This window comes from Canis lupus, chromosome 7 (genome assembly GCF_048164855.1).
Source record: "Canis lupus baileyi chromosome 7, mCanLup2.hap1, whole genome shotgun sequence".
NCBI classification, from domain to species: Eukaryota; Metazoa; Chordata; class Mammalia; order Carnivora; family Canidae; genus Canis; species Canis lupus.
The window spans coordinates 53,511,393-53,537,632 of record NC_132844.1 but is presented as its reverse complement, the minus strand read 5'-3'; the positions used below and the strand labels follow the sequence as shown (position 1 = coordinate 53,537,632).

At 40.7% G+C, this 26,240-nt stretch overlaps 1 long non-coding RNA gene across 21 annotated transcripts in view; it reads left to right on the top strand.

The window, feature by feature from the left end:
• The first annotated feature begins 1,820 nt into the window (after nt 1-1,820).
• Nucleotides 1,821-26,240, top strand: part of LOC140636883 (uncharacterized) — a 126,707-nt gene continuing 102,287 nt past the window's right edge. For 18 of the 21 annotated variants that reach the window (XR_012034120.1, XR_012034123.1, XR_012034118.1 and 15 more), the window contains exons 1-2: nt 1,821-1,972; nt 8,203-8,365. This is a non-coding gene — a long non-coding RNA (uncharacterized lncRNA). Of the gene's footprint in view, nt 1,973-6,747; nt 6,858-8,202; nt 8,366-26,240 lie in introns of all 21 variants that reach the window. The other 3 variants (XR_012034130.1, XR_012034129.1, XR_012034116.1) reach the window with 2 other exon arrangements.

The following is a 26,240-nucleotide window of genomic DNA, read 5'->3' as shown; positions in this document are numbered from 1 at the left end:
CACTTAATTATCCTTTAATTAGGCTGGAAACCACCATAATATTATTAGCACAATTAAAAAAACATTAAATGAATGTTTTAGATTTTCTGCATTGAAATATACAAAATATTTCAGATGGAGTTCTCATATTGTCTTTTTTGTATGAAGTATATTTTAGGACACATCTACGATTATGTGGAAGAATATTAGAAGTAGTCCTGTTTATATTTCCTTACTGCTCACATTCTTAGGGTAATGGTGTTTTTCCCTCCATTGTATGTGTTATCTGAAGGACATTTTTACAGATGGTGGCAAAAGCCTGTGGCAGTCGTTAGATTTGATTTGTGATCTAAAATAAAAGGAGAGGATTAAAAGAAAGACATGAAGCTGTTAATACTATCAGAAAAATAATATTCTTATTTTAAGGAAATTTTAAATAAACACAAATGTTTAATAAGATGGAATGCAAGCATAGAGTATGGCACTTGTGAGCTACTGAACCCTCAATATATAAAGTTTATGATGATAGAAAAAAGTTAAGATTGCATCACTTCCATTTGAAAGTTTCCGTGTAGGGACGCCCAGGTGGCCCAGTGGTTTAGTGCCGCCTTCGGCCCAGGGTGTGATCCTGGGGTCCCGGGATCGGGTCCCACCTCAGGCTTCCTGTATGGAGCTTGCTTCTCCCTCTGCCTGTGTCTCTGCCTCTCTCTCTCTCTCTGTGTGTGTGTGTGTGTCTCTCATGAATAAATAAATAAAATCTTAAAAAAAAAAAAAAAAAAGAAGGTTTCCGTGTTAAACTTGAAAGTGCCCACAAAACTTTCTAGTGTTTTTTGGGGGGAGGGCAATTAAAACTTGATACTGTTCTATCAAATATTTTAAAATTATATTATGACCACTTTGATTTATATCACCTGCCCAAGAAAAATTATTGTATTTGAAAATTCTTTTAATCCTCTATAATGTTTTTCAAAAACTTTTTAAAAAAATTTTATTTATTTATTCATGAGAGACACAGAGAGACAGAGGCAGAGACACAGGCAGAGGGAGAAGCAGAAGCAGACTCCACCCAGGGAGCCTGATGTGGGACTCGATCCCAGGACTCCAGTATCATGTCCTGAGCCAAAGGCAGACACTCAACTGCTGGGCCATCCAGGCCTCCCTCAAAAACCTTTAAGAGCTCCTACTTTTCTTTGAATTGACAAGGAGGAATATGTGGAATAATTAAAGAGTTTATAGTCTTTAATATTTTCACAGATTTAAGGTAATGGGAAGATGTTTTATGGATGATAAGTTACAAGCATTTTTGGAAGTTTTATTTAAGTTTAAAAGTAAACTGTCCTGTCTTTTTCCTTATCAATTTGAAAAATATCTGAAAATATACATATTTCTGGTGGTTGATTTGTATATTCTAAATCTGCTATAAGAAACAGTTCGGTGGGGACACCTGGGTGGCTAAAGGTTGAGCGTCTGCCTTCTGACCAGGGCATGATCCCAGAGTCCTGGAATGGAGTCCCACATCGGGCTGCCTGTATGGAGCCTGCTCTCCCTCTGCCTATGTCTCTGCCTCTCTCTCTCTCTCTCTCTTTAATAAATAAATAAAATCTTAAAAAAAAAGAAACAGTTCGATGTTACTTAGAAATGTTAAAAATACCCACATTGCTCTGACCCAGAAAAAATGCCACTTCAAGATGTATATAATGTAACAGCAATTTTTTCCAAACTTCAGTATACATCCAGCTCATGGGGATCTTGTTAAAATTAAAATTCTAATCCAATAGATTCAGGGTGGTTTATGAAATTCTACATTTCCAAGTGTAGAATTCTATCTCCTAGGTGATGTCTGTGATGCTGGTCCGTGGACCAACTGAGTAGCAAGAGCCAGAGCAGTGGTACTCAAAGTGCAGTTCCCAGACCCATGGCATTTGCATCACCTTTGGTATGGATGAATATTTGTCAACAAATGGAGCTTAAGAAGCAAAACATTAAAGAATGTGTATGTATTGTTTCACCTATGTAAAGTTCAAAAACAGTTACCACAATTTTAGGGATGCCTGTATCAGAGGTAAAGTTAATAAGGGACGTGAGAAAGTGATAACCATTCATGGATGTCAGGATAAAGATTGTCCCTAGCTACAGTGAGGGGGCTGTGGTGTCATGACTGGGGGGCCCATGGGGGAATCCTACAGGGCTGGCAGTGTGGTGTGTTTTGGCCTCATTGGTGGTTATATTGGTGGTTATATGAATTCTTACTTTTTAATTTTTAATTGAATTAATTTACATTTTATACACTCCTAAAATTTTCAAAAAATATAAGAAAACAATAAAACACATTTTTACCAAATCTATTTTATAATGATATTTTTCTTTGTTAATGACTAAGGAAGAACTTTGATGGCAATTACTCCGTTGTACACAAAAAGTTGCTTTTTATAGCAAATAGAAATTCAGTCTAGTGTCTCAGGGTATAACACTAAGTTATATTATAATAAAAAGTATATTTATGAATTGAACAAACCTATCTATAACATTTTACTATATAATACATATTGTTTGAAAGCAATCGGTTATAATATGAAAGGTAGTTTTGCTACCTTATATAATTATATACTTGGCAAAAAAAAAATGGAGTAGGGTCACAATTTACTTGTTAATAAATATAGGATATTCATGTGACAGCTTCTTTTCTGTGCAAGGACTGTGCTTCCTCCCCTATGGTTCCGGTGAGACTGCCGTTGCCAGTCCTGCCCTTACCAAGGTGGTCATGTGTGATCCACACCTGGCCAATCGTGGGGCCTTATCTTTCTGTCCATGGTGAGGAATCCCAAAACAGAACTAGTCTTTCTGTTACGTGTACTATAAGCATCCTGGGAGCAACGTTCTTTCTGTGTGTCAGGGTTAATGATTTTAGGGACCATGGAGGACAGAACTTAATGGCCATTTTCCTTCCACTTGAAAAGAAGAGACTTGAAAATGCAGTGCACAACAAAGCATACAGGGTTGAATGCTGTTGGAAAGAGAAGTGTGGGTTTTTTTGAGCACCTGGATTAAGCCATGCCTCTGGATGAGCCAGTAAATTATCCTTGCCATTTGTTGCATGTGTTGCTTGAGCTACTTTGAGCTTAGTTCCTAGTACTTATAATGGAAAGAGCCCTGGTTAATTTAGAAAGTTTAAAATATTTGAGGATTCACAGCCTAAAATCACTAAATGTCTGTGGGTACTTTGGCCTTTTGATCAACCGTTTGGAATAGTAGAATTCACTCACAATTACTTGGGCTAATGTAGGTCCTAAAATATGAGGTGGTTACTTCCTGGGTAACGACCACGAAGCTTTGCTGTGTCTCTTGAGTCACAGGGATTGCTTTCTCGGCACTAATATCAAAGTGGAGAGAGATTAAAACAGGAAGGACTGTGGCAGAATGAAATGAGGTGATGTCTTGATGAGGTGTCCTTATTTGGTCTCACGCCATAAACTTTTTGTTTTAAAGATTTTATTTATCCATTCATGAGAGACACACAGAGAGAGGCAGAGACATAGGCAGAGGGAGAAGCAGGCTCCATGCAGGGAGCCCGATGTGGGACTCAGTCCCAGGACCCCGGGATCACAACCTGAGCCAAAGGCAGACGCTCAACCACTGAGCCACCCAGGCGTCCCCATGCCATAAACTTTGAATATGTTAACTAGTCAGTCTCACTAACTGAAAGGCTTATCCATGGTGCAGGAAATGTACATGATGAGTCCAGAGGTACAACCTCAGTCTGCTCATACCTCCCCAGTTATAGGCATGCTGTGAGGAAAGCTTCACCAGGAAGGACTGAAAAGTAGTGGCTGCACATTGAATCACCTGGGGAACTTTATAAAATGTAAACACTTGGGTCTCACCTGAGAAAGATATTGATTTACTGGTTGAGGGTATGACCACAGTGTCAGTATTTTAAAAACCTCCCAAGTGATTCTGCTGTACAGCCAAAGTTGAGAATTGCTACCATGGAGACACTGTAGAGCCTGTGTGGCTTGAGGTGTAGCAAAGTCTTGGCCTCAACTCATAGGTTTTGAAGGATTTGGACTAGTTAGTGTCAATGGAGAGATTTAAGGATGATGTTTAGAGAAGCATTATCTTTTGGAAGATTTGGGGGTTATCCTCAGATGGCACCACACCACAGTGGCCTCAGGCTACTTGCAGTGCCTCACCTGGATACTCAATCCTTGCAAGGTCCCCAGGGGGTGCTTCTCAGTTAATCACAAGGAATCATGCCTGGGCCTACTCTCATTTACAGCTTGCTGCTGAAATCACTCCCCACAGATTTCAAATGCCTTCCCTCAGAGCTCCTTATTCCTTCCTACTCATTAGAACACAACAGCAAAAAAGCAAAAACGAGAAAGCTACATGGGAGGTTCTTAGCCAAATATTCAGAGATCCCAATGGGCAGACATGATCATTTTGGGCAAAGCTCATCTGTAAAGCTTTTTAAAAATAGTCTTCCCATTCCTCCATAGCCCATATCTCTGCACTGCTTCAAACTCAGGTAATTTCCATAGGTAATTCTGATAAGGCATACCTGGTATAACCATCCACTGATGACATGGTGCCTGGGTGGATTTCAAGTTTCATGGACCATGCTCTCCCTGCAAACAATAAGCAGCATTTTAAGCTAGTGATTTTAGTTTCTGTATAGAATTAGAACAGTTAGAAATTAGATTATCACATGGGTCTACAACCTTTCTTCTGTTTAAGAATCACTTAAATATACTAATAATACAAATCCTAACAAAAGGTATTTTTTTTTACTTTTCTCATAAAAAAGGTAATACAGTTCTCCTAGCTGTTATCAACAAAACTTTCTAAGAGTACTTTTTAGAAAGATGAAGCTTGAAATTTACTTTTTTTTTTAAAAAAAAAAAAAGATTACCTCAATTTAGTAATTAGGCAGTAATTAATATCAATCATTAGTCACACACTCTTCTATGATACTGAGAACACAGGGCTGTCATGGTCTTTAGGAACATCCAGTACTGTAACTTTACTTCAGTTTAGTCATGATCCCCCTTGATGTTTTGTTAGAACTCCAGTTGTTTTTTTTTTCTTTTTTTACATTATAAAAAAATGTACTTGTAAAATAATTTTCTACTTCTTCTACTCCCATTCCCCAGAGATGGGCAGTATGAATAGTGTTGTGTGTATCAGGCAATTACGAATATATTGAGTCGTGTGTGTGTGCGTGTGCGCGTGTGCATGTGCATGCGTGTGTGAGTAACTTTTAACTCATGCAATCATGTGGTTCCACTTGCTTTTCTCACTTAACAATGTATCTTGGATATTGCTCTGTGGTACAAAACTGTTTTTGAAGGAGTGTACAGCGTTATTTTCTGAAAGCATCAGGATCTCTTGCAGTGTGCATCCTTTCTGTAAAATTGAAACAGAAATAGTCTTTAATTATCAAAGTCAAGTGTTTTCATCAAAGCAGAACTTCTCTTCAACTGCCCACACTCCACAGTCCTTGGCCCTTCACCTCCTTCCATTTACCCAGGAGAGAACAGAGTCTGGCTCCTGCTCACCTTGTGGGTTCCTTTCAGAAGACATTCAAAGACTGAGTGTGGGACCCAGGAAATTTAACAAAAATCCCCAACCCTTGGACAAGCAGAGCAGGACTAACTCCATTTTGTGCTGCCCCCCCCCACCTCCTATATGACCCCCACATGACCCGCTTATTGCTTAAGGCGCTGCCCCACCCTAGTCAAGCCGCTGGGCACACCCTAATCGGAAATCGGCTCATGACAATGTAACCCCGCCTTGTGCCCGCCAAAAGTGCGCGCCAATTCTGACCAAAGTAATAGGCCAGCTCAAGTGGATGCTATAGGGTAAGATGTAATTCAATCGGCCACCTGCGTGTGGACCGACAGGACTGCAACTTTCTGCGTATGTTACAGTCCCATTGGCCCCTATAAAGTTGCTACGCCTCTTGGTCTCGGGGTCCAAGTCCCTGCTCCACTGCGTCGGGTACACTTGGACCCAAGCTCGAGCTTGTAATAAACCCTCGTGTGTTTGCATCGGTGTCGGCTCCTTGGCGGTTTCTCGGATTCGCAATCTTGGGCACAACACTGAGCAGGCTTCATGCATAAGTTTGCTTCGAATGCAGATTTCGTTCAGAGCCCATTCTGTCAAGTGAGCTCGCACTGCATGTTTCCCATTGTGAGCAAAGAAAAATAGATTTAGCGCTAAAGTATACCATCTGTGTCAATATATGTCAATATGTGCTGGTGTAGATTTAAATCTGAACACATTTGTTAGTTTTCATTCCAAGGCATCAAGCGCTGCAGTCATTGTTTCCTGTAGCCCTCAGAAAGAAAGATCTTCCTGGGATCACCAAATCCCTTCTTGCAAGTCAGGTCAAAACATCTGCTGAGAAAGACCTCTCTTGGGTAGAAGCTACCAGAGCTTTCTTGCTTGGCTTGTTCAGTGAGTTTTTCACCAGAAACAGCCCTGGGTTAAAGGCCTTTGCAAAAACGGTTAGAAGTGGGCTCTTTTTACCTCCCATGCCACAAATCCTTTCTCTGTTGCCTCATGCTTTATATTATGCCTTGTTGCAGCATCAACATTTAAGATTAGTTTTGTACCCCCCTGACGCCCCCTTCCCCCCCAACATTGAAAAGGTTCTTCCTAGTTTGAGCCAGGACACCAAGAATGTGGAAAAGCCAGTGAAGTTTTAATTGGATTAAACTCTGTGTGTCCTTCTACCCCCAACCTCCTTACTGGTAACTTTCTTGACAGCTTAACTAACAAGATAATATGCAACAAAGAGATGTGGCATTCAGCAGGGCCTCCTGCCTTACCTGGGGGGAATACACCTGGGCCAGCTGTGAGTCCCAACAGAATAGCAGGTAACTGACAATAGCCCGCACTCTGATACTGTCACCAACTCCCAGGCTTTGTGCATTTCTGAGATGAAATTCAAACCTGAAATTTTAGCTGCTCAGAGTGATTGGATTCAGCAGACACCTTCTGAACTTGCAGTAGAAGTGCCAGAGGGGGAGCAAAGCCACTTCCCTGGTCTTTAATTCCCTTGGCCAAGGAAAATCAAAATCTGTCCACTTGGCACTTTTGTGAGGGAAAAAGGGCAATACAAATTTTCCTTAATAAAATAATGCCGGCTATTAAAGAGCAGTCTTGCTGATGTCACTTGACGCCCTTCTCCCACAGGGCTGGCAGGCAAGAGGCCAGGGTGTGGGGATGTGCAATTGGAGACATTAGTTACACCACCTTAGGTACGGTAGCAAAATAATATTTGATAAATGAAAATAAATCCGGGCAGACACAATTTCCAAATAGTTTTTAGAAGTACCTGTCACTTCCAGACTCTTCTTAAGCGTAACCCTTGGTGAGCGAATCCATTTTACCGCTTCTTCCAGGCAGAAAATTTCAGTGTGCCCTAAAAGTATTCAGTGTTTCCAGAGGAGGGTAACAGTCACATTTTCATGAGACTCAGGGACTCTCTGCGAAAAGTCCTTTCAGGAAGATTTGACCTGAAATTGGAGTGGCGAGTGCCCCAATGCACTCCCATTTCAGAAGCTGTAGGAGGATTCAGGTTGAACCCCACCCTACCCCAAAGTATTGCCCCCACAAACAGAAGAAGAGCTAATATATCTGATATCTTTCACAGGAAGACATGCCATTAGTAGAGCTAAAGTTGAAAGGCAAATGCCCTTGAGAGGGGGAGCTGTGCTTCAGAATCCCCACTAAGGTGGAAAGGGATTCTAATTGATCCCACCCTAAGGGCAGGTTTTGATACTGGAGAAGATAAAGGGGTGGAGCACACAAAGGAAGTGGTGACCTGGAAATCCTTAAAAGACCTTGTGTCTTTTATTTTATTTATTTATTCATGAGAGACACAGAGAGAGGCAGAGACACAGGCAGAGGGAGAAGTAGGCTCTCTGCAGGGAGCCCGATGTGGGACTCGATCCCAGGACCCGGGATCACAACCTGAGCCAAAGGCAGATGCTCAACCGCTGAGCCACCCAGGTGTCCCATCCTTGTGTCTTGACTGTGTTTTTCACATATGCACAGTAGATCTGATAACTTGGGGGAACCCCAAACCAAGAGCTCTAGTAACCAAAAGATAGAGGAAGAGGCAGAAAACAAAGATATTAAAATAAATTTAAAATGACCTGGGAAGGTCTAATTTGACAGTTAGAAATAGTATAATCTTTTGACTTTTCCATGTTGTAGGTTCACTGTACCCAGTAATACCGAACCCAGTTGTGATGTATGTTCTGGGAAACCTGGTTGCATTACAGTGTCAGAAGTGGCACAATGGAAAGTTGCCAGGACACCTGGGTTTCAGTTTAAGTGTGTTTAATTATGTGACCTTTGGTTCAACACTTACAATAGGGTAAGTACCTACTATGTGATGGGCTCTACCTTATGAACTTCTAAATATTCTTTCTATGTCAGTCTTTGTAGAGAGGTGCGTGGCATGTGGTAAACAGCAATCAATAATCTACTTTACCCGAGGCTAACACTGGGCTATTTTGATTATTTCTAAACACACTGAATTCTGGTAGGGACTGGGGATGAGAATACAGGGTTCTTCACTATCCCTTATTTTCACATTGGTCTTTAAGTGTAGAAATTTGGTCTTAAGATTACCTCTAATGACAAAATACAGTATGAAAAGCAGCAATGAACAAGAAGCATCCCACTCCACTGAGGCAGCTGGTGACATGGATTATCCTGACACAAGCAATGGGCAGGAACCATTGGTCACCCTTTTACTATTGAAAAACTGCCCCAACTCTAAGCCTTTGGGCTGGCCTACCACCATCTTGAGAAAACAAGCCCAGATAGTTCTACCTTGGACTTCTGGAAAAGCCTAGTGCTAACAACTACAAAAAATATATATAGATTATGTTTTATTTACATGAAAGGGTAGTTCACTGAAATTTTATTTATATATATTTAACTAATTTATAGAAAATTTATTTTTTAATTATTTTATTATTATTTTAAAAGATTTTATTTCTTTATTTGAGAGAGACATAGAGAGTGAGAGAGAGCACAAGCAGGAGGAGAGGCAGAGGGAGAAGGTGAAGCAGACTCCCTGCTTAAGCAGGGAGCCAGACTCAGGGCCTGATCCAAAGATCATGACCTGAGCTAAGGCAGATACTTAACTGACTAAGCCCCCCAAGTGCCCCTAAAATTTATTTTATTTATTTATTTATTTATTTATTTATTTATTTATTTATTTATATAATTTATTTATTTATTTATAAAAATATTAACATGCATATTTTATTTACATATATGTGTGTGTGTGTGTGTGTGTGTATACACACACATATATATAACAGGAAAAACCTAACAAACAAGATGAAAAAACTCTTCAGCCCTTGAGAAACAAACCTGAAACTAGATCTGTTTCACCACAGCTCTAAAGTCTAGAAAGCGGGATCCCTGGGTGGCGCAGCGGTTTGGCGCCTGCCTTTGGCCCAGGGCGCGATCCTGGATACCCGGGATCGAATCCCACATCGGGCTCCCGGTGCATGGAGCCTGCTTCTCCCTCTGTGTCTCTACCTCTCTCTCTCTGTGACTATCATAAATAAATAAAAATTTATAATAAAAAAAAAAAATAAAGTCTAGAAAGCCAGGCCGTAGTAGAAGGCAATGAAAAGGTAGTTCACTGTTTTCTCACACTGCCAACTTTTTAAAAAATAAAATATGAAGTTACAGGAGTTTGACTGATGACGGTTAATACAAAGACAGAAAAAAATTCCTTAGAGTCAGAACTATTTACCTGAGTCTGTGAACTCACAGCAGGCACAAGGATTGAATTGGGGAGAGAGGGCTCCGAAAACTCTTAAGATTATAAGCAAAATTTGGTGGATGTCTACATGCATTTTTGTAAAACAGGTTTATAACTTTTATCTGATGTTCAGAGAGGTCTGAGACTTTAAAAGGGTTAAGAGCCCTAGACTAGAGAACAGTACACTTAAGCTTACAAATAAGGATTATCTTTTTTATCTTCATGTTGCACAAGAAAGTTCCAAAAGGCCCATATGATAACTTGGCATCTTGGCAAGAGAGATGTTGAATCTTACTTTCTTGAGAGCCAACAGGAAGTGAGGGAGTAGGAGGTGCCAGATTGTCCTGGATCTCTGACCACCACTGCAGAGTACAACTTGCTTTGCTTCCATTAACTGAATGTAAGGAGCTTTCTGTCCTAGATTCTGGGCAGATCACCCAACGATGGCCATAATTTTAACCTGAAGGTGATCTGTGTTCTCCGAATTGCCCCACTTCCATCAGACCACCCCTCTCTCCCCAGTATTTGCTGAGGAAGCCACTGGCTTAATATTTTCTTTTCAATTCATTTCTCAGACTTTGCCTTGAGACACTTTGTGTCTGCCCCTCTCCATTAGTCCCCAGGAAGCTGGGGTAACACTGTGAGTGGTTCATCACAGCCCACTCTCATCCTGGAGACCCAGCAGGAGCAAATGAGGAAGGACATACTTTATGCAAAGTGGCTTATGTTGGAAGCAGGATAGATAACCTTCTTCAATATTAAGATCTATCATTAACAGAGGTTATGTTGATTGTGCCGAGCACTATTTGAAGCATTCTACACACATTTTCTTGTTTAGTCCCTATAACAACACTATAAGATTGGTATAATTATCAGTTTGCAGACAAGTGAATCAGGGCTCAGAGAAGTTAAGTCGAAATGCATGCCACAGTCTGTATAACTTCAAAGCCCAAACTCTTTTTAAATTTTATTTCATTTTACTTATTTACTTTAAAGATTTTATTTATTTATTTGAGACAGAGAGATACAAAGAGGAAGAGCATGAGCCGGGAGGAGGCAGAGGGAGAGGGAGAAGCAGACTCCTTGCTGAGCCAGGCGCCTGACATGGGGCTTGATCCTAGGATTCAGAGATTGTGACCTGATCAGGAGGCAGACACTTAACCATCTGAGCCACCCAGACACACCTAAAGCCCGAGCTCTTAAGTACTATTCTGTGGTAATAAGTTATTTCTATTAGATTTTAAAGTATCCTACAGTTTTGCTTATCTGGTTTATTTTGAAAGAAGTACAACTGTTTGGATTGAAAGTATCTTCCCTAAACACAAGCCTCCCACATGTTCCCTTGATTGAAGAAATCAATCCTTTTGCACCTCTAAATCATGAGTTTCAAACCCAGGTACCAAAAGGTAGGAAACATCCGTGAACAAAGGAGGCTTGACGGTACTGGGAAACACTGGGACGGATGCTCTTCGTATCAGCTGGGATCAGTTAAAAGAATAGCTGAGAGTCGGCATCTTAAATATGTAAGGACTTTTATTTTCACACTGAACAAAAAGTCTGTAGATAGGCCACGCAGATAGATAGGTAGGTATAACGGCTCGAATTTGCCGTTAGAGGCAAGCCGCCTTCTGTCTTCCTCTTTCACCATCCTTAGCCTATGGCTTCTGTCCTCACGTTCATAAAATGATGGCTGTACCTCCAGTCATTGTATTTTCATTCTAAGGAGGAAGGGCACAGCTGCAAATAGAGCGCAGAGAGCATGCCAAGCAGGTCTGTCCCTAGACCCACTGATGTGGCGACTCCTGGCCTGGGGAATCTAGGGAGGTGAATAATGGTGCTGAGCACATCACTGTTCCAAACAACACTGAGGCTTTGTCAGTGAGGAAGAAGGGGTGTATTTTTACTGGATAGACAACTGTGGGAACAGCAACTCTTCACAAAGGGGAATGGCCTCAAGGCAATTCAGTGGAAGGCTCCCGTTTTCTATAGATGCAAGTCGGTGTTGTCACATCAGCTATATCAGTTCACACCACAAACCCTAGAGGAAAGCCTAGCTGGGGCCTGAATATTTTATGACCCCACATTTTTATTGTACATGTGCCAGATATAAGGAGTTACCCTAAGAAACTTGGCTCATGCAATACAACTGTGAAAGCAAGGGCTTGAATTCAGAAGACCCAAAGTTCAAGTCTCTCACTGGCCGTGTGCTCCCAGTATGACCCCAGGCAAGTTATCAACCTCAAGTTTTCTTTCTTTCTTTCTTTCTTTCTTTCTTTCTTTCTTTCTTTCTTTCTTTCTTTCTTTCTTTCTTTCTTCTTTTTTTTTTAAGATTTTATTTATTTATTCATGAGAGACACAGGGAGAGAGGCAGAGACATAGGCAGAGGGAGAAGAAGGCTTCCTGTGGGGAGCCTGATGCAGGACTTGATCCCAGGATCTCAGGATCCCAGGATTATCACCTGAACCAAAGGCTGAGCCACCCACGGGCCCCCAACCTCAAATTCTTTATGTTAAAGCCTGTCTGAGACATGGGCTGCTGTGAGGTTTAAACGATATGATGCATGTGATGATTTTGGTTTTCTGTTGACTAGCACACTTTGGTCACTTAATTTGTTTTGTTTTGTTATGGAAGTCATTTCACTTCAAAACACATTTAAGTCTTTGCTTAGCACAAAACATCATGCTATGCATGATGCTGTTGAGAGAGGAATCTGTGGACTTGTGGTAGTGAGCATCCATGGAGTGTTGGCAGCTCACAAAGTTGACCTTCCCTTCAGGTATGCCCTGCCCCATCTTCTCCCCGGAGTAATTCCTCTTTGGCACTCAGCACTCAGCACAGAAGCATCAACTTTAGAGCCCTTTCCAAGTCCTCTGTGGTCCTTCTACTCCACTGGCTTCCATGACACTGCGCTTTCCTGATTCTTCTCTAACTGTTCTTCCTTTCTGTTTCTGTTTTTCCCTTTTGTCTCTTTCATGGGCTTCTTTTTTGTTCCACTAATGCCTGGAATGTAGAGATTCCCAGAGTTGGACTGGAGCTCAGTCATGGCTCTTCTTAATCGATCGGCTCTGTGGATTAATCTCATCCATATTCATCATTTCTTCTATTTCAGTTGGCTGATAACTCATTAATCTGTATATGTGCTTTAAACTGTGTCTCGTGCTTCAGAACCATACACCCCATGGCTTCCTGGACATGTCTCCTGCTGGTGTTCCAAACCACTACAAATGTAAAATATTCAAAACAGAACTCTTCCTCATCCTGTGGACTCTGGTCCTCCCCCTATATTTTCCATTTCAGGTAGCCCTACCATATAGCCGGCCATCTCAGCTAGCAAACTCTGGAGTCACCTTGTCACTTTCTGTCTTCTCTCCTACATGCCTGAGCTCCAACTTTTTTTTTTTTTTCTCTCTCTCTCTTCTTCACCATAATCACCTCTATTGATTTGAAAACTCTTGACTGCCATCTGTCTAGAATATCTTAACACCTTCCTACTTCACCCCCGCTGGTATTCCACCAACCACAGCTACTGGAGTAAAAGTAAATAAACAAAATGAAATTGATGAAGTCACTTAAAACCCTTTGACAGCCCCTCGTGGTGTCTCTCACTCAACATGTCCACCACTCGCTGTCCACTACAGACATTTTAAAATCGGGGCATCCATGAGTTTGAAGATCCATGTCTGGCGATTCATCCAGCGTGGGACCTCTCTCTCTGTGCTTGTATATGTCATGTGCTTGTATGTGCGTGTATATGTGCGTGTATATGTCATGAGGTCCAGTGCCTCACAGCCTCACATCATCTACCTTCTTCAGTCTAGGGCTTACTCTACTGGGTCCCATGCGATATTCCATGTGTATTTTTGTCAGATGGTTTAGACTGATTATTTTCATCTAACAGTTAAAATAGTCAATGGCATGTTTAACACTTAAATGATTTCACTTAAGTCTGTGAAGACTGGATCTTTTTGTCACTCATATTCTGTAAGCCCTGGGTAACATTCCAATGTAGAACCAGGCAAGGACATGACAATTAGAAGATTGATCAGAATTCCTGAGATTTACTGGGGCTCCATCAAGATTTTTCTTTCTCCTACTGATGTAGGAGAGCCCATTAATATGGAAGCACCTGAGCAGTTAAAATTAGTCACTTTTCAAGACTATGGGTATGAAAAGTATATCCTTTGATGTTAACCTTGCTGAAAGGCACAGATACCCTAACTACAAGTATGGTGACATCATCCCTTTGTGTTTGTGTAAATGGGCCAGATTAAGAGGATTAAGAAGGGAGTTGGCCAGAGGTAAAAGTGATTGAGTGGCAGTGGAGAGGAGGCAGGAAATCCCTCCCATTCTCTGAAACCCTTCATCCCTCCTGTCCATACATGTATTTAGGGCAGAGAAGTAGGTAGATTTCTGAATCATTATCTCTGCTCTGAGCTCTGAGTTCGGTTTTTAGCTCTGACTCTAGCAAGCGGAGGACAAGGCTTATGACCACATGGGGGTCTTGTTTGTTTTTCAGTCAAAGAAGAAGGAGAACCCTAAGGCCCTTCTCACAAGATGACACAACAAAGCTTATGAAATGCTTTTGCAGATAAGGAGGGGAAAAAAAAATGAGGCTACCCAAACTTAATGATTAAGTGCATGATGTATTAATCCACCCTCCTGTGGGACTGACATGCTAATGGATAGTTCTAGCTTTCATTTCAGGGTTTTAGATACCTAAGGCAAAAGGATATGCATTCTATAAAGTATAAGAATATCACCTTTAAACATCATGTTATCTAACTTTTAAGAAGTTATTAAAAATTATAGATGTCCCTTCCCTCATTAGAAGTGTTCCTGTCCAGTTGTTGGTTTATTACTATAGCCAATATGAGCTATCAAAAAAAAAATATTTCCCTAGCATTTTCTGGTTTGAAATTTGTCAGTATCCATAGGATGAGTTCCAAATCTGATCTTTTCCTCTGGACCCTGAGTATATCTTTCTATATTTACTTCTCCCTCCCACCCAATTTTTAAAAAATCTATACCACATATAAGTTATATGCACACACAGAGGCACATGCACATAGGCACACACCTCACACAAGGAAACACACTGTGTGCTCACACATGTACAGAAGGATATACATATGCACACAGGCAAACTTATAAGACACACATGGCCACATATAAGACAGACAGATACATATAAAAGCTCACGCACACAAGTGTGCACACAGGCACACATAAGGACACGTGTATGCACACACATACACACAGGTAGGTATTCACACAGAGATGCACATACAAGAATACACATGGGTCACATAGAAGGAAACATACATGGGCATGTACGCACACACACATACACACAAACACACGCAGACTTGGGCAAGTGTTTGAATACACACACCCTATATTCCATCTCCTGAGGATTAATCTTTGTTTTTTCCTGGGTCTCATTTCCAGAAAGGTAGTATAATCTTTTATTTGGTTCGTGAATGAATGAGGCTTCTTGCTTTTCCTAAAAGCACATTAATGCTGCCCTCATTTTAGCTGATTGCTAAAACAACTGGCTCTTTCTCTCAGCAACCACATATAAATCCTCACTACAGACATTTGTCAAGAAGCATTGTTTGAACTCACTACTATTCAGAAAATCGGTTGTTATGGATGATCATCTATAATCATATGTAGCCTATATATTCTGGATCGAGGATGTCTGAAAGAAATGTGGGAGCCACAGATGTGAGGCACACATGTAATTTAAACTTTTCTAGTAGCTGTGTTGAAAACAAAACAAAAAGGAACAAGTAAAATAAATCTTAGTAATGTATTTGATCTATTACAAAATATTATTTCAATGTATAATAATTATAAAACTATTAATGAGATATTTATTTTTTTGTGTGTAAGCTGGTCCTTGAAATTTAGTGTCTATCTTACACTTAGCCATTTGAACTAACTGCATTTCACATGTCATAGTTGCATGTGGTTAGTGGCTACCATATTGTACATTGCACCATAGGCTTCGCAAAATCCTCTCTGGATCACCTCAGACCAGTAGAAAGCTGGGCATTGATGGCTAGGAGGCTCTGAGGCAAATATGTGGTTGGCTCTGGAATAGCTTTATATGGAACTTAAGGCATGCCTCATGTAAGCTTACCTAACACCAACACGTACTTTGTCTTCTCTCTGATTAATGTTGAAAAGTTATTTTTCATGTATTTGCTCTGCTGTATTAAGTGAATTTTTACAACCATTTAATCTTTTTTGTTTGTTTGTTTGTTTGTTGTTGGTCTTCTAATGAAGCAAGTTGAAAAGAATGGAAGAAAGAGATACTCGTGTTCTTCCATATTGCTGTGATTTTCCATGTTAGTCTCTGTGGAAGGCCATTCCTGGGCCTCTTCTCTTCTTCCCCAGGAGCTCCTTGCTTTATGCACTCAACAGCTTGCTATTGAGTCAGTTATTCAATAATGCTATATATATTCCCCTAAAAATCACTGTGCTGGACAAAATCAAGCAAAGAAAGCCATAGGATTTACAGGGAAAATGGGATTAGGGACACAACATACAAACTTAAAGTGACACATCAATACAAAAACGACAAAAAAGAGACTGAATGAAAATAGCAGAGCAATTCTACACATGTAAAATGATTAAGAGATACATAAATACTGCAATAAATATCACACTTGGTCTTGAGTGAGACCCAAAATTTGTTGGTAGAAGTAAGGGTCAGAAGGGTTTATTTAGCTTGAGGTACTTGGGTGGCTCAATCAGTTGAGCATCTGACTTTTGGTTTTGGCTCAAGTCCTGATCTTATGGGTCGTAGGCTCAAGCCCCATGTTGGGCTTTGTACTCAGCAGAGATGTCTGCTTGGATATTCTCTCCCTCTGCCCCTTCACACCCTCTAAAATAATCGTTAGAAAAAAGAAGGGTTCAGTTTGTAACTTGATGGAAGAAAGTGAGTTGCAAGCTGAGGGAGCATTGTAATATCAGAGATGGTGCATGGGGCCCAGAACCCACACAGTGAGCTGAGGGAGAGGATGCGGTGTTTCGGTAGGTGTGTGTGCGCGCAGTCGCATGTGTATACATGTACGTTTTGGATATTCCTACACTGCTCAGTTCATCTGGGTGCAGTTTTCTCCATTCACTTAGTGTTTCCTGCAGGTGTCGTGCACATAATCAGATGGAAAATTCACATAATGCTCAAATCATTCCATAATATAACAAATGTTAGAACAAATTTATGTCTTTGAAAATAAGCATTATAAATAACTGTCTGTAGTTACTTTTATTATTACCACATTTGCATCTATTTATTTTTGGTTGCTTTCACATGGGTCCTCTACTCTCTGGTCTGACTATAAACTAACTCTCTTCTGGTCTTTGTAGCATCTGCCCTTCCCTACCCCAGTGCCTGACACAGAGGACTACTCACATTCAGATTGTGTTAATCTAAGGTATATCTTACTGCCTCCTATCAATAGTTGAATCCCTCAAGGGCGAATACCACAAATACTATATATCTTCAAACCATCTTTCTGTTTGACAGTTAGGAAGTTCAGAACGGAGTGGAGGATAGAAGCACGTGCGGTGTGTACACTCTAGTGCCTGCACTCACACTCCACCACCCTCTGCCATTCCCTTATCTCCGGGAGACTTAGCCTGTCCTAAGAAAATGTCAATGGGTTCAGTGTCTTAATGGAGCAGACGAGGGGGAGCCAAAGCAGGCTGAGGAAACAATAGTCAGCATTGTTTGTCCAAGTCCTTCTCTGTTCCCTCCCCCAGCGTGGAAACCCTTCCAGGCTGCTTTCCAGATTAGGACCAAGCCCTCATTGGCCCTGTGGAAATGCGTTTATGCATGATCGTGGTAATAAAACCAGTGAAAACAGCATTCTTTTCCCATTGGCTAGACCAGGATCATTCCTCACCCTGGACAAATGGGCAAGTGGAAGTTTGAATAGAGCAACACTGGGTCACTGAACCACACTGGAAATACCCAATGGAGTCGAAGGTCCTTTCTACACATATAAATTGTATAGACAAAGCAGTAAAAGAGATGAAAGAAGCAGCTAAGTACAGAAAAAGCACTTTATTTCGTTTGCGTGATACCAAAGTGTTTCTCACTTTTTAATTTATGGTTGTGGAGTCCTACAAAGAATCTGAATATCATCCATGTGTGTGTCATTGCCCTCTACTGGATAAATTGGGCAATGTTGTTTCACTTGTGTCCATATACTATAGAAATATACCAAATAATAATTCATATTTGCCTAGCATTTGGTCTTTTTAGTTTTCAGTAGGTTTTTACATGTAGCATTTTAACTTATTCTGATAGTAATGCTTTGGAATAACTAAACTATTTCTATTCCCATTTTACAGATGAAAAAACTGAGGCAGAGAGCTAATTTATTCATTCAATATAGATATTTTAAAGAAGCTGTATGAAAAGAACTATGCTAAACAATTTATAAAGATAAATAAGATGGTATTTTCACTCTGGGAGCTAATGTTGTATTGTAGACGAGCTATATATATATATATATATATACACACACACACACATATGTATATATACACACATATATATACAAGCTGTATATATATACACACACATATATATAACTATAATGAAAATAAAATTTGCAATATACTAATACATGAAAATAAGATTTATTGATTGCCCACTCTATGCCAGGTGTTCATATGTTATTTTATTTTTTCCTCATAACTGGTAATTATTATGTGCCCTGTTTTACAAATGACAGAATTCAGTTTGAGTGCTTATTTGTCAGATGCTCACAGCAAAAAAACACTTTAGGATATGGGGAGAGAGAATTTACAACTGTTGCAATTCGAACACATCTTCATGGAAGTGGTGGTGTTGGATCGAGGGCTTAAGAGATGGGCAAAAGCAGGCAGATGTTCCAGGGAAGCTCTGCTCACACTGTGAGCCAGGTGTGGGGCTTCTTTGGGGGTGACAGGTCCTGCAGAGAGAGTGGAGATGAGGCTACGAGAAAGGAGCTATTCCTGGTAGAATGTGTATCCCAGGGAGGCAGGAGCAAGTGGTAAAGCCAGGGCAGGTGTCTATCTGCCGTGCTGTGCAGTACGGGCAGGACCCGGGAGCGAGGTCTTGGCTCCGGCCCGGTGCTGGCAGGAGGCCGCGGTGCCTGCCCTATGCACCGTGAGGCTGCAGGTTATGAGGCTCGCCTTCTGCGGCTTATGGGATGTCACAGGTCAGTGGGAGGCTGGTGTGGGAAGCGTGAGCAGGCTATGACAGGGTGTGCTCCCGGGAGTCAGTAAGGAGTGTCACGTACCGAGGGAAAATCGAAAATCATTCACTTTCACATTAGAGGTTGCTGAACTGTGGCACCTTCTCTTTACTTCAACAACCCTGGCCAACCTAGAAAGCGGCATGTAAGGAAAAAAAAGAAACAAATTGAAGAAACTATGGCAAATGAAACAGGGCTCTCTTTGTCCTTTGAACGTGATGACAAGCCTCATTTAGTAGAAGACATGGGTGATTTTTGCCTAGACTTTTCCTTTTATGCCGGACAATTTCTCAAGCCCTCCAGAGTAAACCCTAGCACCTTCCTTGTGTTCTGTTCCTGGTGGTTTCCCAGAGAATCTCAGGAACAGAATAAATGACTGGGACCACAGAGCATTCCCAGTGCTTATGAGGCCATGGCTCTACTGCCAGAGGACTAAGGGGGGCTGGGGCTGGGTGCTGGAAAAGAAATGGAAAGAGCAAAAAAGTGAAGCCAGGATATAGGAATTGGTCTTATCCTTCACTAAGAATTTATTTTTTCCCCCTGAAACTCCTCTGTTATGACTCTTTCAAGCCACTGAAAAGGTCAGCAAAAAAGAAAGACAGGAGGGAGGAAAAGAAGGGAGTGAGAGAGAGAGAGAGAAAGACCTGGAGACAGATAAGTAGGTAGGTAGGTAGATACAGATGTACCTACACAGATAAGAGACGGAGAGAGAGCGATGACAGAGACAGACATATAGACTACAATGAACCTTGAATAGTCATGACACTATTAAAACTTTTCCTAAAGAAAGGAACACTTCGATTGATTCATTCTTTTTTGCATATTCAAAAGTATGTTTATTTTTAATTTAAATTCAGTTTACCAACATACAGTACATCATGAGTTGCATATATCATCAGTTGGATATAACACCCAGTGCTCATCACATCCTAGCCCTCCCTCATGCCCTTCACCCAGTTACCCCATCCTCCACCCATGATTGATAATCTTAACCTTCAAATAATGCACTAGGTTAAGACAGTACATTCAGTTCTTTATTTCATGCGTATTTATTGAAAACCTATTGTATCTATCATCTATCTATCGATCGATCGATCATCTATCTATCTACTATCTAGAAGTTCCTGTGAGCCTACTAGGCACCAGAACCATGTTAGAAGTGGGGAATACAAAGGCAAATAAGCAAGATCTTTCCCCTTAACTAGCTCCGAGCCTCTGCCTCACTGGGGCTGCACGTCTGAGGTGCCTGGCAAATGTTGGATTGAATTGTCCTGGTGTTGCCTCAAGTTCAGGAGGGCTGGGACCCGGGAATACCAGTTCTGCAACTTCACTGCCATTACCAAGATGACACATAACCGCAAGTAACTCTTTGTCCTTGTTAGGGATCTATCCAAAGTTTTGAGTTTGGGAGAGGGAAACATGCCATTGGCGTAAAAGACACAACATCAGAAAAGTCCAGGTCCTTGCCTCTCTGGCTGAGCAATAAACTTTTCTCATCTGCAGCTCACTACCACCATTCCTGTCACTGTCCTGTTTTTGTTATTAGCCAGACCCACATGGCGAATGCCACTAACATGAGATTCCTTTCTTCCCCATTGTTGATATATGAAGCTTCCTTTCTCTATCCCGCCTGATACATGTTTTGGGAGAAGTGAGGACAGAACGAACTGTGGACATTGAGGCAGGAGGCCACCATGCTGCCTTATATCATCAGGAAGGCAAACTGAAGTGGAGGGGGCTGTGTTTATCCATTAAAGTAGAAAAAATAAACTCACTTGGAGGAACAGCCCTTTCCCGTTGGTGTGCTTCACCAACAGTTTTGTCTTATTTTCACTTAAGTGACTTTCATTCCTCACATCATGTAAGATGTGTAAAGGGGAGTAGGTTCTAGGGAGTAACAAAATGGGGTATTTTCCTGTGGTTTGAGCAATTTGCTTAAAAAAATGTGGAGGGAAGAGAGTCAGAAAAGAGTATAGGGCTAAAGCCAGGGAAATGGCATAACTAAAAAAAAGAAATGGTATAGAGCTTCCAGAATTTTGTTCGTCCTTTTAAAAATCTGCTGAAAATTGGTAGCATTTTTCATATCATCAAACTGTGTGCACAGACTGACCCCAAAATTGTCTGTTCAATGAGTACTTCCCAGATTTTAGGTTTCAAACACCGTGCAAAAGAAAAATTCAAAACAGTGCAGCAGGAACTGACACAGAGTTCCAGTTTTGAGTTTACTTTTCTAGAACAAAAGGAGTTTGGAAAGTAACAACAGCTGCCATCCGCTGGCAGTATCATGTTCTAAATGGATGTTTAATAGCGCAAAAAGGAGAAAGGAGAAAACTTCATCTATATACACAGTCCCTTCAACTTAATCCATGTATATTTATGGAAAACTCACAATATTGGCTTTGTGTTTTCCATTTTGCCAAGTAACCGGTGATGGGGTATCGCAGACCATCTCTGGGCCAGCCTTTGGTCACCTCTGGCCTGACTTGCAAGTTCAGTGGTAGTCTAGCGTGAGGAGCAACTCTACATGGGACTCCCTGGATAGAATCCTGGCTCTAGCTGCATGGAAGATACTGGATCAGGTACTCTGAATCTCAGGTTCTTCATCTGCAAAACGGAGGTGCTGCTATTTGCCTGGGAAACTGTTATACCCATTCCATCAGTTAGCGGGCTGAGGTGCTGAGCAGAAGGCTTTGTCTCAGGCCCCAAATGATATGATTTCCCGAATCTTCCTTCCCTTCTTTACAATATAATCGAACCTTGCTCCTTTTATCTCCTGAGACAGCTGACAGGGGGCCTTGGCCTTGACTTTAGGAGATGCAATAAAGTTTTGCTGAATTGAATTTGTATGGATATGACTCATACCAGCATTTGTTACAAGTCATCTTATTTAGTAATTGTGCCTTGCCTTGCCTCTCTTACAAATTCTGTGTACCTTTTTGGGTTAGGAATGGTGCTATCCATTTTTCTACTATTCCTCTCCTCCCACAATGCCCAGGACAGCATAAGTTACATCTTAAAGGCTCTGTAAATACTTCATAACCCATCACTGATGAAAGCAGACAGCCTTCCCCTTTCTCTGGTCACACTGAAAATCCCTAAGGAGTGTGTGTGTATGTGTGTGCGTGTGCATGCATGTACATGTCCCCATTCTCATGGGCCTTTTATTTCTAGAAATCTCAGTCCACCTTGGAACTCCAACGATAATTCTGAGTTTACAGACATTCAGCAAGGATGATCAGATTGCACTTTTGGAAAAATCTATTTCAAGTGTGATAGCTTATGTGCCAAGGGCAAGGGTTCTTTCTTTTGCTGCTAATAACTCAACAGGGACAGCAGGCAGTAGCACTGCTTACAGGTTCTTCATTCTTCACAGGTGGAGCAGAATTACCTTGTATAGGCAACTACATTTTACTTAGTTAGTGATGATCTGATTACCTTGATCTTAAGCATTTTAACTTTGTGCTATCCATGCCCACAGAGAGTTGGGCAAAATGAGAAGGGCCTGTGGAAATACACATCTAATTTTATATTGCAGTTGTATTGGTAATTGCAACTTAACCAGCTTTACTGCTAGTTCTGGAGGGAAGTAAAATTACATGCAATAATAAGATTTTGGGAGAAATGGATATGATACATAACACAAGAGCCTCTCTCGATGAAATAGCTAATACTAAGTACATATATGGAAGTCTAATAAATAAGTGTTTTATTAAGAATAATTTGTTCCGTAGTCAATAACAAAGTAACCAGGAAGGACCATCCAGGGAGAGTGTGCTATGTCCCTACTTCTTTCTGAAATAAAATGGTGTACCTTTGGTGGAAGGGTTCATAGAGACTCAGATGGGAGGGAAAAGGGACACTCAAAATACTTTTGTTAGACCTTCAAGACTTACAGTCTTCTTAGTGACCTATGCCCAATCATGTCGATACTAGGAAATTCTTAGGGAATGATCCTGTAATATCGGTAAATTGAACTTGATTACTATGATCCGTGTTTTCTTTATTATTATTTTATTCTTATTTTTTAAAGATTTTATTTATTTCTTCATGACAGACACAGAGAGAGAGGCAGAGACACAGGCAGAGGGAGAAGCAGGCTCCTTGCATGGAGCCCGATGTGGGACTCCATCCCAGGACCCTGGGATCACAACCTGAGCCAAAGGCAGATGCTCAACCACTGAGCCGCCCAGGTGCCCCAGTGTTTTCTTTTTTAGTCATCCTGGATGCCTTAGTTTGATCAAGAAGTTTTGAACAAACCACTCTAGTGATTTATAGCACTGGTGTCAAATCATGTGAGTCCTACTATGTTTTTGGAAATGTCCTCTGTGGTCCACTGGAAAAGTAACCACATTTTATGTCCTCTAGCTTATTGTTCTATAATATTTATGGAGTGTCAATTGTGAACTAGGAACAGCTTGATTTAGTGTCTTAGCCCTAGTGCCCAATTCTTGCTCAACATATGAGGGGATCAAAATACAAGTAAAAAAGTAAAGTGTGTGTGTGTGTGTGTGTGTGTGTGTAGATGGAAGCAGCCAATTAAATCTGACTAATTCCTATTAACTCCTCATTCAGCTCTCAATATTGGAACTAAAGGACCTTTGAGGAGGAAGAGGACAGTTTTCCTTCATGAAAAAATTCTGGATGTGCCCTGAACCAGTCTAATTTGCTATTAACAATTTGTTATGCAGCTCTCATCTTTGAATTTATCTAAGCCCTTCCTGCTCCTATTTTTACTTTCAGCTCATATAAATAATGGGCATAATAAATTCCACATGTTACTTCATTTGCAGTTAAGAACTTCCTTTCAAACTTCAAGAATGTTCCTCTAAATTTGCTCTCATGGGATGGTGGTGGGGGGGAGATGCCTCTAATCATTATCCTCTCTTAATTTCCATCACTTTCAAATTGTAGCTTTATAATCTTCAAAGCCAGCTTGGCATTGAAAACAACAATAACAACAATACTTCATAGAAACTTTGCCTTAAAAAGATAGCATTATCTAAATGCTCAATTCAGCCGTTACTTATGGTGTTGATACTGGCGGCTAGGCAAGGAGATGCAAAGCAGAATAAAATGTAGCTCCTGTCTTCCGGGAGCTCTCAAATTGAGCCGGAGAGACCAGAGTATAAACTGGTGAGTATAATGCAAACACAATTGAGTTATGTAAAATGTTATGGATGGCAACAGAGTTGGGGGAGAGATTGCTCCTGAGAGACAGGAATCTGTGAAACCTGAATTTGAGTTTTAAAGGGAGAGGAAGGCTTGCCTAAAAAATAACAGGTGAAAAGCAATAAATACAGGGATTAAGAACATGGAGTTTGAAGTCAAAGAGAGCTGGGTTTGACTCATATTTCTGTTGCTTCATAGATGTGTAACCTTGGGCAAATTGCTTTACCTTTTAAAAACTAGTTTTCCTTTGAAATAAACTGAAGCTAATGCTGCTGCTGTACCCCTTATAGTGTTATCATAAGGCTCAGCTAGATAGATTGTGTGTAAGGCCTTTAGCATAGTGCCTGGGATACTGTAAGCATTTATGTGATGACTACCATGTTTGGATCATCCAGATAGAGATCCGAGTTTGGGCTTCATCCTATCTTCAGAGAAGCATCCAGTTGTCCTTTCCCCTTTTAGATTCCAAATAAAGCATGTCTAGAGTCTTGGCTTTGTGAAAGGTGTTATTGAGGCATGGAAGGAGGTTGGAGGTGCTGGGGTGAAGGAAACACTAAAAGAATACCCAGAGCATGGTGCTCAAAGTATAGATCATGGACCTTGTAACCATGAATCAACCGCTGAAATGCAGATTCATAGAGCAACCCCCTTGTACCTACTAATTGAGAATAAGACTCAGTGTTTATATTTTATAGGCTTTCTACTCCGTTCGAGTATGGAAATCCCTTCCTCTGCTGATTTAGCTCCAATCTGCTGAGCACTTTGCCCTAGAGGTTTACCCAGAGTTCTGGCATTCCTTTTCTCCTCCAGCTCCTCAACATAACTTCCTGCAGACTCTATTTCTAACTCCATGCAGTTTCTCTTGAGTACTTTTTCATCTTCTATGGCAAGTCAGACTGAGTGAGATTTCAAATATGTACACAAGAGATAATTTGCTTTGTTTCTCATGCTTATGCATCCAGCTTAGCCTGTATCTATTTCTCATTTCCCAATTCCTCCCTCTATCTTCCTCCACCCTAGAGTCTTACTTGAAAAAAGTGTAGTAAGTCATGGATATGGACATGGAAAGGCTGGCTAGATGCTGACCATCCTAGCCTTACACTTGATTCTTTCTATATTACAGACTGCTTATTGACCAAATAATTAAAGATTTATATCCAATCCTTTTGTATATAAATTATTTCACAACCATCTTGATGGATTCTTAGACTGAGAGGTATTAATATTTCTGAGAGAATGAAATAAAAATGTGTAAAATAAATAGCCACAGGTACAAAATTGACATCGACTTTTAAAGCTTTGGGAGGAGAAACCAAGAGGTGTAATAAAAGAGATTTGAATCAGAGTCAAGAGATTGGAGTTCAAGTGTGACTACTCCTCTAATTAGCTGGAAATGGATTGCATTCACTTTGAATTTCAGGGCATCAGAGTGTCATGCCTATACTTCAAGAGTTGGACCAGATAGTGTCTAAGATTCTTTCCAGATTTATCATTCTTTGTTTGTATAAGTTCATAATTCCTCCTTAGAACATTTGAATGTCATGATATTCTGGTTGAAGGACAGATTCCTAGTATGTATCCTGGGATTGATATCTATGATTTTAAAAATAGTAAAATAAATAATAATATTCATTTTCCATCCTATTTTTAAAAAATTTTTATTTATTTTTTCATGAGAGACACAGAGAGAGTTAGAGTCATAGGCAGAGGGAGAAGCAGGCTCCATGCAGAGAGCCTGATGTGAGACTCAATCCCAGGACCACAGGATCACACCCTAAGCCAAAGGCAGACACTCAACCGCTGAGCCACCCAGGCATCCCTCCATCCTATTTTTATATCACTGTATTTTACATTTTTACATACACTCTTTCATGATCAAAACAACCCTCTGAGATATGTTTTGCAGGAATTATTGTCTGTTTTTCAAATGAGGACAGGAAACTAAGAAAGATGATTCATCCCAAGCCACGCTGCTAATACATGATAGAGATGGAACTTAACTCAGTACTCTTCTCCACGATCCACGCAACTGCTCAAAT